Genomic DNA, 18594 nt, shown 5'->3' with positions numbered 1-18594 from the left:
AGAATCCAAGTAGCTTGGTACATTTAATATTTTCTAAGAATAAACACAGAGAAAAAGATTAAGCCTTCAAAGATCTCACTTATGTAAGTCAGACAACACCAAAAAAATACACAGTGGAAGGATTAATGTGAAACAAAATTCAGAAAAGAGGCTTTTGCAGAAAACCATTCCTCCGGCTAGATCTCCATTGTTTACAATAAGAAGTAGAATTTGGACCCGTTATATATTCCTTTTTATGGTGTCTCTTGTGAACTGAGGTTGTTAAAGTAACATAGTAATTATCTTTTATCTACAGCATGATTTATTTATAATATGAAATCCCCCTTTACATTTTTAGAATTATAATAATTGAATGTTTTCCCTAATAGTTGGAAAAAATAACATTGGAATAGGAAACAAATATTTATGTCACCATTCCTTTTCGAGGAAACTCTGAATAATATTCCAATAAAAAACACAGTTACACATATTCTTTTAAACATTTTTTTCAATTTCAAAGGTCATATTTAAAACTGAACCAACTATGAATATGAATAAGTTGGAGGCCATGCCTAAAGCTAGTGTCTTTTCAAGTAAAAAAGACTTACTAATAGTTCCATTTGTTTTCCATTAAAAATCTACTCATTGTGTTCACAGCAATCCACATGCCAGTATGTGAGCCTGCTTGGACAAAGCATTTGCTTTGTGTGTATCAGATGCAAAATTTACTTAAATTCCAGATAATTGCAAGTGCATCTGCTAGGCTTTGTCACTGGTCTATATGAACATTTTCACAGTGTATACAAAGAGCAATTATCCAACAACTAAAGAAAAAGAAACAGTCATTTCTGCAAATTATAGCTGGCTCCTTTATCAAGGAGTAAGTTTGTGCTAAAAGAATACAACCCCAAAACATTTTTTTAAAATAAATAGTATTCACTCTCACCACATACATTATCTACACAGAACAAAAAAGGGAGCTTTTTCAACTGTTAAATTACTGGGTCTGAAACACGGATAACTGCAATTTTGAATAAAATCATCTCACAAAACATTAAAGTTTTCTTCTGGAAGACGAAGAAGAATGAAAAAACTCCACAAACACCCGATTTAAGCCAATTTGATGAACGAGTATATGTTCTTAGTGTCTATTCATGACAAAATGTTTCAACAATAGTCACTTACCCTATTTATTATCAGTTTTCAGCTCTCTAATTTGAGATACAAACTTGCAGAATCAAGAACATGCAGGCAAGTCAACACAGGGAAGGCTTGGGGGGGGCGGATAGAGATTAAAATCTCAATTAAAACGTATTCATTCTAGGAATTAAATATTCGTTTCAAAGCATCCTTAAGTTTCTCCAGTAGGGCTATTTTGGTCAATAGTTCTCTTTCTCTTTCAAACCCTTTCCTTTTCTTTGCTTCCATTCCTATTTCTTTTCTAACTTCATGCACAATCCCATTTCAACTGTCACACTCAGCACGGCCAGTCTTCCTTCAAAGCCCAATCCAATTTTCAGACTTTTACACCTCCAGCCAACTAAACAACATCAACGGCTCTCCTCTTCAAGGTCCTAATACAGAAGATCGTTCTCTCTCTCTCTCTCTCTCTTTTTTTTTTTTTTTTAACAAATTCTCAAAGCTATCTACAATGATCAGAGTGGTGTCATTACAACACAGAGAAAAATATCAGAGAGTAAAAATTTTTGTCACTTTTGACTTCTATGAAATCTATCAATTCAGTGGCCACTTCCTCTTTCACCTTCATTTAAATATCTTCATTATCATTTTGTAAAATGTATTATGCTACCGGCCAAAGCTATTAGTCAGTAAAAAACCATCTCCGTATTCACCAACTAGAGAACCATCATTATCATTAATATTTCATGGAACTGCATTAAATGAGACAATATTCAATATTTAACTATCTAATCCTACAGTAATTTATATTAGAAAATACCAACCATGTGAGAATTCAGCCAGTCGGATTATTGTATTGGATGAACCTTTGTCATTATTAATAACACTTCAGTATCTCATATTTTTCAGCATAAAATGTAACATCCAAGGACTGAAAGTGATTTTGTTTCTAATTAATTCTCAAAATCCTTTGAGACAGTGATGGAAGGATAAATATATTAATTTAGAATTGCAGAATTAATGGCTGAGACTTCAGATGCAAAAGTTTTACTAGACTTGTGGATTACTTGCATGTGTCTTACACTTCACTAAGTTTACTAATAATTTAGTAAGAGAAAAATGAATCTGTAGTTCAGGGAATCTAAATTATGGGAAAAAAGAAATGCAGTTTTATTCCTTTCAATGATTACTGTTATTACCAATTTGTAGACAGATTTATAAAATTTATCTCATATAGCATCCTGAACTCCTATTACTAATTAGTTTATAGAAAATTACTAGGCCATCCAGATGGTTTCTTTACGTACTTTGTACAAATCCCCCCTCCATCTCCTTTTAAACCATTTATAAACTTTGTACACAGACAAAAGTCAACCAACCATAGGTAAGTTATATTTAACTTTGAAATGAGAAGAGTTCAAACATGTAACATTTTAGTATGACTTTTGGTGATAACACAATAATTCTACATGTTAAAAGTGTTTGAGATTGGTGTGTGCTAAAATCAAAAACCTTCACCTTAATACTTCCGTAATCAGAAGGCCCGCCCATTCATTTTAAGTAAGTCAGAAATTCTTGTCAAAGATCATTCAGCAAAGCAGTTGTTATCCATCTGCTAAGACCCTGCAGGTCACTTTCCGTGTAAGGAACAATGCCTAACACTCATGCGGACTTTCTGTTTGTGGGTTTTATTGGGGACCCTTCTCTCTAATCTGAGGGAATCTCATTATTTATAACCTGAAGAATATCAGTCTTTGTCTTACATTGTACAGTATGAAAGCACCACACCCAGATTCCTAGACTTTATACTAAAAATAAATAAATAAATAAAAGTGTGGACAGTGCATTAAGATTGGATGAAGTCAATCAGGTAAGTACAGCAGCCCAGAACTTTGAGACACACAGGAGAAAGAGCCAGATGAGTGTCTTCCAGGTCTGGGACAGAGAGCTCCATTTCTAAGGTAGCTAACAGAAGGGCAGGAGCCAGGCTGAGAGGGGTACAGAAGGTGAGTTCTCTACGCTCAGGGAGAGCAGCAGAGAAGCCATCTTTGCTGGTCACTGTGATTCTCAGCATACTGCTAATCTGTTCCTTCTTCACATACATTACCCGGGATCACTCTCTAAAAATTAATTAAGATTGTACTTTTATTCTGTGTTGATTAATTCTATAAAATAGTGGACAACAAATGATTTTTCAATATTGCAAGTTGCAAAGAACATTCTCTTATCATAAACACCACATCCTGGAGGAACCCGGTAGCTGTGGGTAAATGATCTTCCAAATGCCTACTGGTTCACATACTGTAATGATGGATACATTGTGTCACCCTGAGAAGTTTAGTAGTTCAACTAAGCAACTTAGCAGGTGGCCAGGGTCCTCACTTTGTTAACATCCTGAGCTTGTGCAAGAGGAGGGCACAGAGATGTTGTGAGGGCTATACCACCCTGAAGGGGCCTGGCCTGCCTACAGCAAAAAAGAGGAAAGCCCCTTTTGCTCTTGTTTTTGCTGTCTTATTGTTTTTGCACTCTTCTGGAGCGTCAACCCTGTGCCATGCTCTCCTACCTTGGAGCTAGCTGATTACGAACTGAAACCTCCACAGGCTGTGCGCTAAATAAACCTTTCCTCCCTTAGCTTTGGGTGTTGGGGTTTTGTTCAGCAATGAAAGAAAAATAACTAACACACATAGCTAACAGAAAAAGAGTGAACATTCAATTTCAAATGCCACCAAAGTTGTTTCTGTCTCTCTCTCTCTCTCTCTCTCTCTCTCTCTCTCTCTCTTTGTCTATCTCTGTCTCTTTGTGTCTTTCTGTCTCTCTCTCTCTCTCTCTCTCTCTCTCTCTCTCTCGCTCTCGCTCTCGCTCTCAGTCATTTCTCTAATTCAGACTGACAAAGAAGAAAAGATGAAACAGAAATGATGATTTAACTACTATTTCCTGGAAATGAGATACCCAGATCTTGAAAATCACAGTCAAAGTGAGTATTAATCAAGAGCCTGACCAGTGATACCAAGTCAGGGCTGACTGTCAAAGTCCAGAAGCTATTACCTGGCGCTGAGAGCAGGGTCAGTGCCAGCAAGTGTCCTTTCCTTCACCATCCACTTTCAGAGCTATTCATGTAGTACTTTCAAGAATATTACCCTTTCCACAAATGACTAAAATAAGATGAATTTAAAAGCATGAACAAATTTTGAAAAGTCAATCCTAGACCACACATATCATCAATTCGTTTAGGGTCAGATGGGAAATAAAAATCCTAAAGAGAAAACATTTTATTCATGGCAATTTGAGAATGCTAGAAAATTTTGTTCCTTTCCAATTCCTATATATTTTCAAAAACTCTTTCTTAAAAAAATAGTAAATCATAAATTGACTCATTACTTGTGAAAAATGTAAATTGACAGCTTTGGGCCATGGAGTCATTTATCTATTCACTGATTAAATTTGCACAGGCAATAGGCACATCCTAAAAATGTCCAGCATCAGAATCTGTGCTTATTGGGAAGCCCAGATGTTAACAATGATCTTACTGCTCCTGGCAGGGTTACACAGCCTAGTACTGGCCCTCTGGCTTTGCCGTTTACTTAAACACATCTGTTATTAGGTATCTGAATTTAAAAAATAAATAAAAGGAAAGAAAACTGAAGAATTATATTCCTGATCTCGTCTGAAGCTTTGCTTTTCTCAGAATACGTAAATAGATTAAAGCTTCAGAGAAAGGCTATTAAAATACACACACGCGCAAATGCAAAATAAACAGGAAATCAACTTCTAAACTTCTGTAATTAAAATATTATGTTACACATGCACACAAACACATAATGGTACTTTTGCTTGTAGACTATCAGCTTCTACAGTAGAGACCAACCAAACACACATGGCGCGCATGCACGTGCACACACACACACACACACACACACACACCACACACCCTCAAGCCATGTATGATTTCATGTACACCCCATGAGGGCTTAATAAACACTTATGAATTGACTGACAAGAGAAAAACTAAGAAATGACAACCTTCGGGGTAGCCATAACACAATTTTAACTTGAAAATTGCCCAGGAATAGACTTCACAATCTATGGCAACATACACAAATCATATAAAAAGAACCGGTGCCCCTCATACACCTAGAGTGGCCTTAGGGAATAGCTTAGTGAAACATCACTTGTAGGAAAGAGAGTTCAGACTCTCTATCTATTTACTGTTTGGCTTCTGCAGTGAAGCCAGCTGCAAGCAACATTTATTCTGTAATAAAAATTATTACAGGATAACTTTTAAAATACAGTTTAGAATAAATATAAAAATTTGCTTATCTTTAATATTTTCCTGCTAAATATACAAGTTTAAAACCACATTCCCCTTTCAATTCTCAAGATTCATGTTGCCATTTTAATTTCTCTGTAGCCAAAGGTAATGAAACATACTCTACAATGTTTAAATTATTTTTTCAATAGTACCATCTCCCAATAAATGCTAATTAGCAATAGATAATTTACTCGAAGTTTTCTCTAAATCATACATTAATAGAATGCAATTATTTCTTTTAGTTATTTCTTGAAGAAAGCTTCTGAATGTGTCAAGTTCAAAAGCCATTTGTTTTCCTCCTTGAGCTTCGTACACTTTCTACCTCGGGGGTTTAAATTGGATAAAATTATAAAAATTAACTGGTCCTGCAACTGAAGAATGTCACAAGTAAGATGACAGTTCTGCGTGCAGTTTGGCCTTAGCACGGGCACTGGAAAGGGTGTTCACTTCAGTTATCATCTACTGTGAAGAGCAATTTCCCCCTTCATAAATTTCAAAAGTAAGTGATGAGAGCAAGCAGAGGAACACACAAGAAAAGTTACACAGCGCTTTAAGGTGAGAAGAGGGGAAAATCAAACAAACAAACAAACCATTTTGGGTTGCAATGGGTAATTCTTAAAATAAAAACACATAAAAACAGTGATAAAAGTTTGTGTGTAAGCACCTGCCTGGCAAGCATAAGGTCGTGAGTTTGATCCCTGGTATCACAAAAAAACAAAACAAAACAAAGTTTGTGGATGTCATCGGAGGCCAAATATGAAACCTATCTTATGCAGTTCACTGCATGCTGAGTGCTATCTCAGCGTATACTCATTTGTATTACTTGTAATGATGAATAAAAAGCTATCAAATACCTCCTCGGACATCATCTGATGCTCTATGCTCACCTTACTGAATCTCACCTATCAGCCTTTATTACACATGTGACTCCCATCCCCTGCCCAGGACTGGACTCAGCCAACTGCTTTGTTGGACATTTGAGTAAGTCTTCCTATGCACACCTATAAATATCTAAATCATTATCTGATTCAGATAATGATTACATTTCGTACAAAACCTGGTAAAGTTTTTATTTTTTTTTTTCTTTTCAAGGATTTCTAAGTCAAGTCAAACATACCTGATTTGTATATATGTATGCATGTGTACATGTGTGTGTGTGATAGCTTTTAATTTTTATTTCCTTCCCTTGTTGGCAATAAGAAAGGGTACTTTCTTTTCTTTTTTCTTTTTTCTTTTTTTTTCCTAGAAGTCTCCTCTGGACTGTGCCCAGTGATGACCAGTCATTTTCCACACTCATCCACAGCCCTCTCTATGGCCATATGAAAATTTTCCAGTGGATAATTAAGCAACACACACATCTAATAAATATAATAAATAAATTTGACTTTTTGCCTTAGTAATTGGTTTCATCTGACTGAGTCGGATTGTGTGTAGAGATACATAAACAGAATCAGAAAAGAGAAAATAGATACCAGGGTACCCAAATTGTAGAGCCATAACCAGTATGAATTGTTTTGGCAATAATCAAGATATTACTCCTAGGGTTAAAAATATAGAGAAGTATTTTGTGCCTTCTCAAGAAATTTTATTAAAATTAAAAATTAAACTGGTACCATGACCATTACTATTAAGAAAACAACAGCCAAATGTGAAATAAATTTTTCTCTCATCTGTACCATCTTCTCCTCCCCTCTAAGGCACACCGCCCTTCCCGGGCACCTTCACTGAACCCAAGCCAGCAGCTCCACATGTTGGCTGAGGTTCCCAGTTTCAGCTGTGGTACCACACTAGGCTACCTCAATAGAAATGAGTGGAGGATACTAACAGGCATAGACTGAGTACATAATTGTACACAATTACCACCTGAGCAAATCTTAAAATGAAACAAAATTAAATCACCTTTTAGATATATGCTAGACATAAAGTACAAAGCCTTATTTAAAGCACCCACATCTTTTTCTAATTGCTTTCTTAGATATCATTTTGACATCAAATTACTCATGCCATCAAAGTTCTTACCATAATACTTGTCTGGTTTGGAGAATGTAAAACTATTTATTGAAAAAAAAATACTATCCTGAGGCGAATATTCCCTGTTTCTTTTAAGCAATTTCTATTGAAATGTGTAATATATAATCATACACTCTTTTATTTAAAGTGTCTTAGAAAAATTATCAAGGTTAACAACAGAAAGTCAGTTGCAATGAATTCTCCAGTAATAAACACGATTCTGGCTATGTGATATTTACTATGAGATGTCATATTGCATGGATAAAACTATTTTCTTAATGGTTTAGTTTTATTCTTAGAAATAATTTAAGAACCTAACTTGACTCTTTTCAACACGTACACTGAAATTTTGAAGGAGCTTTTTAAAAAACATGTTTTAAAAATCAAGCAGCTTATACCATTCTCTGAAATGGTCATTTTACATTAAAGGGATATTTTAACTTCAATGAAAATAATTTCTGTTTAAGAGTATAGTTCTTTTCTCCACAATCTTTTCTTTTTATTAAAGTAAGAGAGATTTCCAAACACTGAGTATTAGCTAAGGCCTATGCAATAATAAAAATATTATTTAAAAATAAATCTTTTCCAAAATAATCCTATAGAATTGTCTTCTCTAAAGATTTAGAATCAGTACATTATCATTAAAATAGATTCCATCTTCATTGTATGAACTATATTCTTCAGGCTTATTCTTTGCCTCTTAATTAGGTAAACTAAAGATTAAGGTACATAAATGAATGAAAGAAATAGCTTGTTCTTTTAAACTAAACATATAGATAGGTTCTTATTTTATAGGGAGCAAAGCTCCCTTTTATATAACTTTAGAGTGAGTCCTTTACAAATGTCTCATTAACAGAAATGGATAACACAAAATTTCTATCACTGCAAAACTAAGCATAAACTTACATATGGTTAAATAATTTTGTCATCAGAGCAATAACATAGACTCATTTAAAACCCCAGTTCCAAAGTTTTGTAGACCTGCATCACATTCCAATAAATTACAGCAATAAGAATAAGTGAGCTGAAACACCTAAATTTATATTAATGTTCTCAAACCCCATTCCAGAACTGTATTAGAGAGCAGAGAGCAGAACGGGTCAGAATCCACAGTCATCTCAAAAGAAGCACAGAGGAGCCAAGCCTCTTCTCTGGGAATTGCAGTCAAGTTCTAAGAAATCTGAACTTCAAAGAAATTGCTTTTCTATGCCCAAACACACAGTTAAACTTCCCCAAGATGGACATGATCCCTCAGCACCCACCACAAACATAATGGTAGGAAGTCACACAGTATTGATCAGTGATGCTGTCAATTGCCCCATCAAAGGTCAATTCATATTGGCCAGGTAGCAGAACATCCTTACTATGAGAAACAACTTTCCTTTTAACATATTTGCTTCCTGTTTTTGTTTCCATTTCTCTTTACCAGACTAACAGAACTGAGACTCTTGCTGTCTTTTCAAACATAGAACAGCAGAAAGCATATAACTGGACTTTTTGCCGGTTGTAATTCTTTTTACCTGCAAGGCTTCTAAGTCTACACTCAGGAGAAGTGAACCAATGAAGTATTTCAACAAAAATGAAGAACTTCATTTGCAAACTATTACACATTGTTTGCCATTGAGAACTGTATTTTTTTAAAAGGGTGCAGTATACCAACTTCAGCACTGTAGTACTGCATATATTAAATAGAGACAGAAAGTAATGTGAATTTTAGGGAAAATATTGTATATCTCTTTAAAAATACTTTAAAAATATGAGCAGGACCACATACATCATTTCACTTTTGCACACTCTTAAACCAGGTAAAATAATTATGTTAGGTGGTGATGTGTCTTTATTAGATAGGAAAAACAACCTAAAGTAGGAAAAAATAAAAGTATGTTACTGGTAGTACATAGTACCAAACCAGGTGAGTGTTCTATTATAGGACAAAACAGAAAGAATATGTTGACCAAACTATTGTTTCTCTCATCACAAAATAATAAAAAAAAATTACTGGTAGTTTCACAAAATTTTGAATAGAGTATTATCTAGCTAGAACATATATCTCAATTAATGAAATATTGCTATGCTTCCCTTCACTGAGAACGATTTTCAAGTTTTCTCTCATCCCCCGGGAGGGGAGTAGTAGATGTCTTTTATTGTTCTCTGAAGGTTGTGAATCTGTCCTGTGTACAGAGTGGAGGGTTTTGACTTGTAAATACATCAGGGCTACTAAGAACTAGCAGTTGAAAGCATGAAACTGTTGCTTCACAGAAAGTAACAAGAGACAAAATCATATGCTTTCTACACAACCACGCTTGGAGTAAATCTGCTGCTCAACACTAAGTCTTCCCTCTCCAAATCTCACTTTAAGTTTTAGATCTCAGGTAGGGAAGGATATAAAGGCCCTTGGAAATGACCTTGACTATATTTCACCAGAAATCAGCTCTCAAAAGCAATCAGAACAAAAGAGAAAACAGTGAAATAGCTAGCAACACAGATTCTCTTTCAAAGCACAGGAGTAGTTTAAAGTTCCTTTAGTTACACAATGAAAAAAAATGTAACAGCAATTAATTTTAAGAAACACTCAGTAGCTCTAGCAAAATCAACACTTCACTCATGCACAGAAAGCTCCAATCTTATCAAAATGAATATAGGAACTCTAAAAGGATAGGCAAATGTGATTGTGAAGTTTCCTGAATCTGATCTCAGACACCTACCTTTCTACTTTGCCTTTGTGCCACACAAACAAAGTTACCTTCTCCCCAGGAGGTGAGAGAGCATGGTTTTACAAATACTGAAATTCAACAGGAAGATAAATTTGAACCAATCTACCTAGTTCACCAATAAGCCTAACAAGATGATAATATTTTGATACAATAAACTGGAATCAACATCAGGGACAAAGAAGTCAAAATAAGCTAAGATTTAATAAGATGCTTAATAATAATAATAATCCCACCAAGCTTAAAACTCACAAACACAATGTCACATACAGCCATATGAGAATAGAAATTCTGTTAAATTGAATAGTAATTTAAGTTGGCATTACATCCAGAACAGAGATATGTTTAATATTTTAACACAAATTATCAGAGCTTTTCAGAAGTTGCCAAGAAACTAGAACTGGAAAAAGGGGTGGGCAAAAAAAAAAAAAAAAAAATCAACCAACCTCAGTAGGGAAAAAAAAAATTTCTCTAAATCAGTGTATTTTTGGTCTTCACATCTAGTGAAGATACCTAAATGGAAGATAAACATTTTGATGTTTCATAAATAAATTCAGATTTTGGTATATAATGATCAGAAACCTGCCCCCAGGGCCCTGTACAGTAAGTGCTGAGCCTGGTCACTTGGTGATCTCTTGATGGCCAAGTGTGTGGAGGTGGCTGGAGGATGAATACAGCAGCTGGGCATGGGGGACTCTGCTTTCTGGATTTAGTTCTAGAATGAGAGATCCATGATGTTTCAGATGCCTTGGGTTCTTTGAGCTGGAGTTCACTTCGTTAATTACTTTTTTCTTTCTTCCCTACAGAAACAAAGATTTCACTCAAAAACAGCTCTAATATTAATGAATGGAAGTTTGGGTTCCCCTGTCCCTACCCCAACTTGATCAAAATGGCAAATTCAAGGGGTTCATGAATATATTTGAAAATGCCAATATTGCCACTCCAAGGGACTCATGAATAAGCTGAGCTTTCATTCTAATTAAATGCCTTATTTTTATCAGTAGACTACCAGAAAGAAATGAGAGTCAGATCTCAGGAATTCTGTTCATAATTTTAAGGAAGGCTTTTGTCAGTCCAGGGGACCCAGAACAGGTAAATTTGCAAGATATTTCAGGGTAGGTTTTGTTTTGCATAAAAGAAGGTCTGACTTGTTAATTTAAGGTTTATGCTTCAGTCCTGGATATGCTACTTGTCCTAGGCAGGTCTGCCAACATCAGCTAAGTTTCCATTAAAACAAAAGTTAAACAGCATTATTGCAAACCAAACTCTCCACACTGAGGACAACTTGCTACCCTGGGATGTGGCTACCACAAGCAGAAGTAGGCTTCTTCCCAGAACAGTATTTGCCCTCTGTTAAACACATGTGCTTCAGAGTATTCCTGAACTGGATACCCTCACCTGAGTTCAGAGCTCTGAGCTCCTCCCGATGACAATAACCGAACTGAGACTGCCACCTGCTCTGCCAGTCCCTCTCCTGACATTTAAATTGCCATATATTAGCTCATTTTTCCACGGCTTAGTAGAGATTTTTAAACTATGAGCTGATTTCTTTCCAAATTGCTGATTTACCTTTACCTGCTGGCCCTTTGGTTTTTCCACTGAACTGGAACTACTCTCAGGAGGAGGGGTGGGGTGAATAATGAAACCTGGCAAACCCTCCGAGCCCTCCAAAGAACTTAAATGATACGGATGCCTTAAATCTTAAAGAACTGCTGTATATTAATTTTCAAATAATATTTAAAACATCATGGCAGGAATTATAGAGTATGCTCGGTTTTTAAGAAAAGAGTTAGAGTCCAATTTGCATGCATTATGCTGGCTGTATTAAATAATTTCATTCTATGTGTAGGGCAGAAACAGCCTTCCCCCTTCCCAACTGACAACATCCACTTCAAGAAAGGTATGAGAGAGGGCTGGTTTGAGGTTAGAAATCGCTGTACATCTCGCCAATTAGAGTATAACAATACCAGCAGTCTCCCTCTTTCTTCATAGCCCTAAATTTATTATTAAGTAAATTTAGCAATAGCTCAATCACAGGAGAACAGGATAGTAGATTACGCACTAAACCACTTATATGTTTATTAGCTTTGCAAGCAATATGAATAGTAGTGCCTATTATTTCTTCCTGCAAATCTGCAGCAATGTGTTGCAAAACAGCATTTTTAAGAAATTCTCTTTTGGAATGCAAATGATCCTTCCTGCAATTTTGAATATTTTAGCCAGCTTGTGCCATACAGTAGCTCTGGAATCACTGGTATCTGTCATGCTGTCAAAACTGTGTAAGAATGCATTGTAATCCTGGAAAACGATAACCTTAAACATCAATGCAATGTTAAAATGCAACCTAAAAAAAAATCCCTATAATTGCGATGAACGTTAGAGAGAAACCGGCAGTCCTTCTGCAGGGAAATACCAGTCTGCTCTACCGATCTTTCCCCTCCCCCCTGAAACTCATGCAACTAATGATGACCTCCCGAAGTGCCGAATTTAAATGTACCAGCATTCATCTGAGGATGAAGGAAGGAAGGAAAAAAAAAAATACACAGAAAATCATGAAACAACTTGCAAACTGCACAAACGCAAGGAGAGGCAGAAGGAACTGCAGTTGATTCGGGAGCGATTGCGGAATGAAGAGCAACAGAAAGGAAACGAGGAGGAAAGAAAAGGAGAAAAAAAAGCCTTAAGCATAAAGAGTAAGAAGTGAAAAACATTTACCAGCAGCTCGGTCAGTAGCTTCGCTCCCTGACACCATCTACATAGAGAGATAACTTAGCCTAGAGTCTTCGGTCCCAGCTCGCTTTGGAGCAAAATTCCTTCACTTCGAGGGGGCAACACACACCCTCAAGAAAGAGAGAGAGGGAAAGAAGGGAAAAAAATAATCCCAAAGACCAAGTCAGGGTTTCCTCCTCCTCCCTCTAACCCGCCCCCCGGACTCCCCAAACGGTGCTCGCTTCTGCACAGTTCTGCTGGCTGTGCCGCTGAGCTGCCGCTGCCGCTGCCGCTGCTGCCGCAGCTGCTTCTGCTCCTGCTCCTGCTGCTACTTCGGAAACGATTAGGAGGAGGACGCCCAAGCACGACCTGAGCCTGCGAGCCACCCAGGACCAATGTGCAACCTGCTCTGGAATCAAACCCATAACACACGCACGCACACCCAGCGGCTCCCGCACGAGAGCCTTCGCGCGCACACACGCGCCCGCCCGCGCGCCGCACCGACACACACGCGCGCACACACATATGCACACACGCACGCGCGCGCACACATACAAACACACACACACACACACATACAAACAACGAGCGCTGCGCGCTGCCTGCCCGCCCGCCAGCGCTATCCCTGAATGGGGAGTGTGAGCCAATCCCAGGCCCCCAGCGCGCGCACAGGCCTGGCCGCTGGGGCTGGGTGGTGGCGCTGGGACTGCAGCTGCTGAGGCTGCGGGGTACTGAGCCAGGGAGGGGCTCGCGGCTGTGAAAGAGGGGTGCTAGGGGCACGTGCGCCCCTTTGTCTGCAGAGAAAACCCCAGCCGGGCGTTTCCAAGAGCAGACCCTGAACGCGCAAACCCTGTGCTGCGCAGAGTTCAGTTCTGCTCTGGGGTTGTCCCGGGGAGGCTCAGCTCCCTGACTGCACGCACCGAGGGTTCAGCTCTGCAAAACCAGATGCACCAAGGCTGCACCCGACTCTCTGTGAACTGGGGAGCACAAACAGCCGCTGCGTCCTGCGGACGACCCAAGCCTGCCCTGGCTTGCGAGCATGCCCAGTGCACAGCAGTACCTAGACTGCTCCTTCAGGGTTAGGAAGGCAGAGCAAGGCAGAGGCAATCAGCGCCAAGGGGAGGCAGAGGTTCCAGAACATTCAGCAGCTTAAGCCTTGCCTCACCTTGACTTCCTGGTGCCTGCACCTCAAGGCTCTGTAACAGGGAAGGAGGCTTGCAGACCTCGGAGAGGAGTTGCTTTCCTTCCTTTCACAAAGGAAATCTCAAAAGGAAAGCAATTCCCAGTCCAGGAAAGGCTAGTGCCTTTTTAGGAGAACTGACAAAACACCCAGCAGGGCCTGGTGGTTGTAATAGTAACAGCTACACATAACTTGCTTGCTTACCATGTGCAGGCTCTGTGGTATGTGATGATCATGAATTCCATGATTTATACGCTATCCAAGAAGTACAATTAACCCTAGAAGGAAAATGAGGTCCCAGAATACCATACCAACTGGGAACTGATTACACCCAATGCCCCCTAACCCTAAAGCAACTAAACCCAGTGCTGACTCTTAGCCAGTGGAGACAGTATGCAGTATGGACAGGCACCGCGCAATTACTCAGTAGAAAGGCTGGGTGTCTAGGGACATCCTCTGGCCTGCAAGCTGTACCTGACAGGCCTTCCACAACCTAGAGACCTTGGAAAACCTGCATGCCTCAAATTTGCTAGTGTCACAATAATAGCACTAATGATACTTTTGATTGCACTCTGAGTCCTTTGTCTCATTCTGCACATAGAAGGTGCCGAGATGTGAGATGCGGTTGTTCCTCCAGAGCACAGGGACTGGATGAGGGCTTGGTTTGTCCCAGGGTAAAGCTTGTGGGTTTTTTTTTTTTTTTTTTTTTTTTTTTTTTTTTGCTTGTTTTTTAATGTGTGACTCTCCTAACTGCATGGAAAGAAAGCTGTGAGGACATAGCTGTTACTCTTAATTTCATTCAACAAAGGCATTGATTTTCCACCAGCACTTGCTTCCTTCAAGCACTGTCTTAGAGGTGACAGAAGATGACAGATACCACCCTTGTATTTCTTGAGCTTACAGCCTAGCAAGGAGGTGATCATATGCTTATGATGCTAATGAGGAACACTACAGAGCGCTGGTGAGGAATGCATTTTCCACCTAGATTCATTTAGTAAACTCCTGTTTATCCTTCACTCCCTGCTTCAGACTCACTTCTTCAGGGAAGCCAGCTGTGATCTCTGCAGCTGGGTCAAATCGTCTTATTATTGACTTTGAGAACATCACGAACTTTGCTTTTTAAAATCTGCCATTGAACCATTTTCCATCTATGCTGTAATTAAGCTAGTGCATGTCTCTCAAATGCACATAAACCACACTGTAAATTCCTTGTCCCCTAGTATTTACCAGATGGCAAATTCACTCTTACTCTGTGTTTTTCTTATGTATGCACACATGCATACACATGTACACACATGCGTGCCTATCAACACAACCTACTCTTAGAATGGGAATAATAATTCTTATAGTTGAAGCTGCTATGCTGCCTTTTAACTCATGAGTAAGATGAGGCTGAGAGTCGTGGAGTAGCTTGCTAGAAGTCAAAGCTAGGCAAGTGGCAGGGAAGGACTTCAGCTCAGGTCTGGTGCCGAAGCCCACATGACTAACCTCAGGGAACAGCTACCCTCTCGTGCTACCATCAAAATATATGACAAGGGCTCACGGAAAGTGATGGACAAATTCTGGGGTGGCATTATGGGAAAATTAAGAATTAAAAAGGCACATGATAGAATTATTTGTAGCTTACTTTTAATACCCACCATATCCCACTTTAACTTGAAAACAATTCTTTATCTCAGATGAGTAGAATGTTAACTATAGGAGGACTATGACCTGTAAACTTTTATATCCCATTTCATCTCAAAGAATTTAGCAGACATTAAACTGTCTCCCTGTCCCATCTCTCCATCAGCTTCTCTATACACACACACACACACTCACACACACACTTTGCCCCAATGTTTTACAACTAATAAAAATCAGAGACAGAATTAGAATTCATACTTGTATAATTTCAGTTTCAGAGCAGATTAAGACTGGGAAAAGGGGGCAAAAAGTGATTTGTTAAACCACACCGTTGAGCCTGAGGATACATGGGTGTCCACCCAGAAGAAGAGTATTTTCCTCTCTCATTAACTCTTAAAAGGACCCAAGAGTCAGAGGCTTATGGTTGCTTCACCAAGGTCACAGCCTATGTCCTAGCTCATAGCACTGGTCCTTTTCACTGCAGAGAGGGTGTCACCAGTGACAGAGGGTATATCTAAATCTTTTCTGAGGCCCCAACCTGGAGTGTGGCACCAGAAGAGTCTTCAATCAGAGAGGAAGTGCTACACCAGGAACCAATCAAACCTTCTGTGCCATCCTTCCCATCTGTTATCTCTCTTTAATGGCCCACAATTGCTCATTGGGCACTGTTCCTCTGCCTTTTCAAGCCTGACCTTGAATCCAGTGCTCCCTGCCTCATCAGTCTTATGGCAACAGCAATGTCTCCAACTCACAAGAAAGTAAAAACTGCATTTTGTACCACTTTGCTTCTAGCAGACTGCTGGGTATGCTCAGTGACAAGAGGAAGTTTTGATTACAAATAGGGTGCTTTCGTTAAATACCTTTCCATTTTAGGTTATTGCTTTGCAATGGCATGGGCTTGTAGCCCTTTGCAAAGATTTCTAGCTTACCCAAATCAGGTATGTAAGAGTGAGATGCTTAGATATGGAAAAAAAAAATATCTCCATCTCTTGCATTCTTTACCCTACGTGAAATTTTCATCTATGTGTTCTGCCCTTCCTGTAGGTACACACACAAAACATCTGCAAATTGTATTCATTCTATTTACATACCTCACAGCTATAGACATATGCACCCAGCTATAAATAATATCCCAGCCCTTAACTGTGGATTTGTCTCTTGCAACTGTCTGGCTATTAACTTGCTCTACACTGAAATATTCTGAATAATGTGGGGTTGCTAAGAAAACATTAAACATGAACCCCTCTTTCCTTCTTACTCAGAATAAATCTATTTTCTACAGAATACTTCAGAAAGCAGAAATGTCCCTGGGATTCTCGATAACCTCTTCTTGTGTATATGTTAGGCTGATTTCTGTCACAGGGCAATAGAATCTTTTATTCGTGATGAGAATAAACAGTTAAAAAAGCCATGAAGGGCAACCTTCAAGGAAAACTTTGATGAAAACTTCAAGTGTTAGTCAATATTCTACTGTGACACTAGGATGCAGACTTTTAAGCTTTTTGAGGACTTGCCTAACACTTTCTAAGGCTGAGCAGTTCAATATAGACTGTCACAGTTATTCCTCAATCCTCTAAGGTAAGATAGTCATAATCCCCATTTCATAGATGAAGAAACAGAGGCTTCAATGGAGCAAACCATTATGAGCAAGTCATACAAGTAATAAGCAGTCAAGCTTATGATTCTTGTTCTGTCTGATGCCAAAATCGATGTGAATTCTGTGTCCTGCAGCCTACATACACCCTCTGACATCTCTCTGCACATGCAGGCAGATAGGAAAGAGTTGGAGGAATAGAGAGGACTTGTTCGTACTTTGCACAGTATGGACATCCATATCATGATAATCCGAAGAACACTTAAACTCTGAATAGCCTATGAAAGGAACCATTATCTTGTTTATTTAGCAAATTAGAAAACTGATACACTTGGAGCTTGGTGGACTGGAGACATCAAAACCAATCAAAGTGTCATTGGAGCAAAAGTTTCTGAATTCCCATTGATGAGCCTTTATTCCCTTTGCTATAAAATATCCTTGCAGAGTAGGAGTTAGCCATAGCCAAGGTTATTCACTGTTGATGGACATGCCCTACAGTTTCCTAGAGTCCTTTAGAGGATACATGCATATCCTTGAAGATTTCACTTTCATTACTATGAGAAATGTAAGAGTAGAAACAATTCATGCATTTAAAAAAATCACTGTGCTTCTCTAGGTTTGTTTTTTAATGTCTTAATCATGCTTTTGAAAATTTAGCAGATGCCATGATTTACTGCTTTTAAAAGAGGTCAGAGACAACCCTTTGGAATGTGGTCCTTGTTCTGAACTAGCTGTAAAAGCTGATGCCATGTGCTCTACCCAGGCACCAGCATTTGCATTTTTTTTTTTTTTTTTTTGCATAGGATACCTTGTCTAGATAAAGGTGAGTCTTGCATGCTCTCTTATATGATAATGATTTATCACTGCAGAAATTAATCGGGTAAAAAATATGATGCCTATGCAATTCACACAAACATAGTATTATCTTAATTTAAATTCTTAAAAACTCTGAAACAGTTGCTTAGAACCTACGTACTTTAATTTTATGCAATATTCTAAAAAGTCTAAATGTACAAGCTCTTAGGGAATTGAAAAACAGGAGGCAAACTATCAGAAAATTAATAATAGCAAGAAACATACTGATGAAGAATGAAAGCGTTATTTAAATTTTCCATAAAATACTTTAAAAGATTTAATGCATAGAAACGCCTTCCAATAACACATCTCAGTCGATCTTCTGGATATCTTTTAATTGCAATATTGAATATTCGAAAATGTTAATAACGTTGACTTTGAATCAGTGCTTCAATTGCTATGTAATAGCAGGAAAATAAAAACTGAACTTCTTCAACCATTACTTAGGGCTGTTTGTGCTGTGGCCCAGGATGGCATGGGC

The 18594-nt window shown here is 38.4% G+C and overlaps 1 protein-coding gene across 9 annotated transcripts in view; it reads right to left on the bottom strand.

Annotated features, from left to right (window-relative positions):
- Positions 1-13329, bottom strand: part of Tenm2 (teneurin transmembrane protein 2) — a 1173780-nt gene extending 1160451 nt beyond the window's left edge. For 5 of the 9 annotated variants that reach the window (XM_063230745.1, XM_063230751.1, XM_063230747.1 and 2 more), the window contains exon 1: positions 12865-13327. The gene's annotated coding sequence lies outside the window, so the exon portion shown is untranslated. Of the gene's footprint in view, positions 1-12864 lie in introns of all 9 variants that reach the window. The other 4 variants (XM_063230743.1, XM_063230746.1, XM_063230749.1 and 1 more) reach the window with 2 other exon arrangements.
- Between the last annotated feature and the right edge of the window lie 5265 nt (positions 13330-18594).

The sequence above is a fragment of the Cavia porcellus genome, unplaced genomic scaffold (genome assembly GCF_034190915.1).
Source record: "Cavia porcellus strain 051 isolate PalLab524CR breed Dunkin Hartley unplaced genomic scaffold, mCavPor4.1 scaffold_19, whole genome shotgun sequence".
Classification (NCBI taxonomy): Eukaryota; Metazoa; Chordata; class Mammalia; order Rodentia; family Caviidae; genus Cavia; species Cavia porcellus.
Note: the sequence above shows the minus strand (reverse complement) of the source record. Positions and strands in the feature narration are given on the sequence as shown.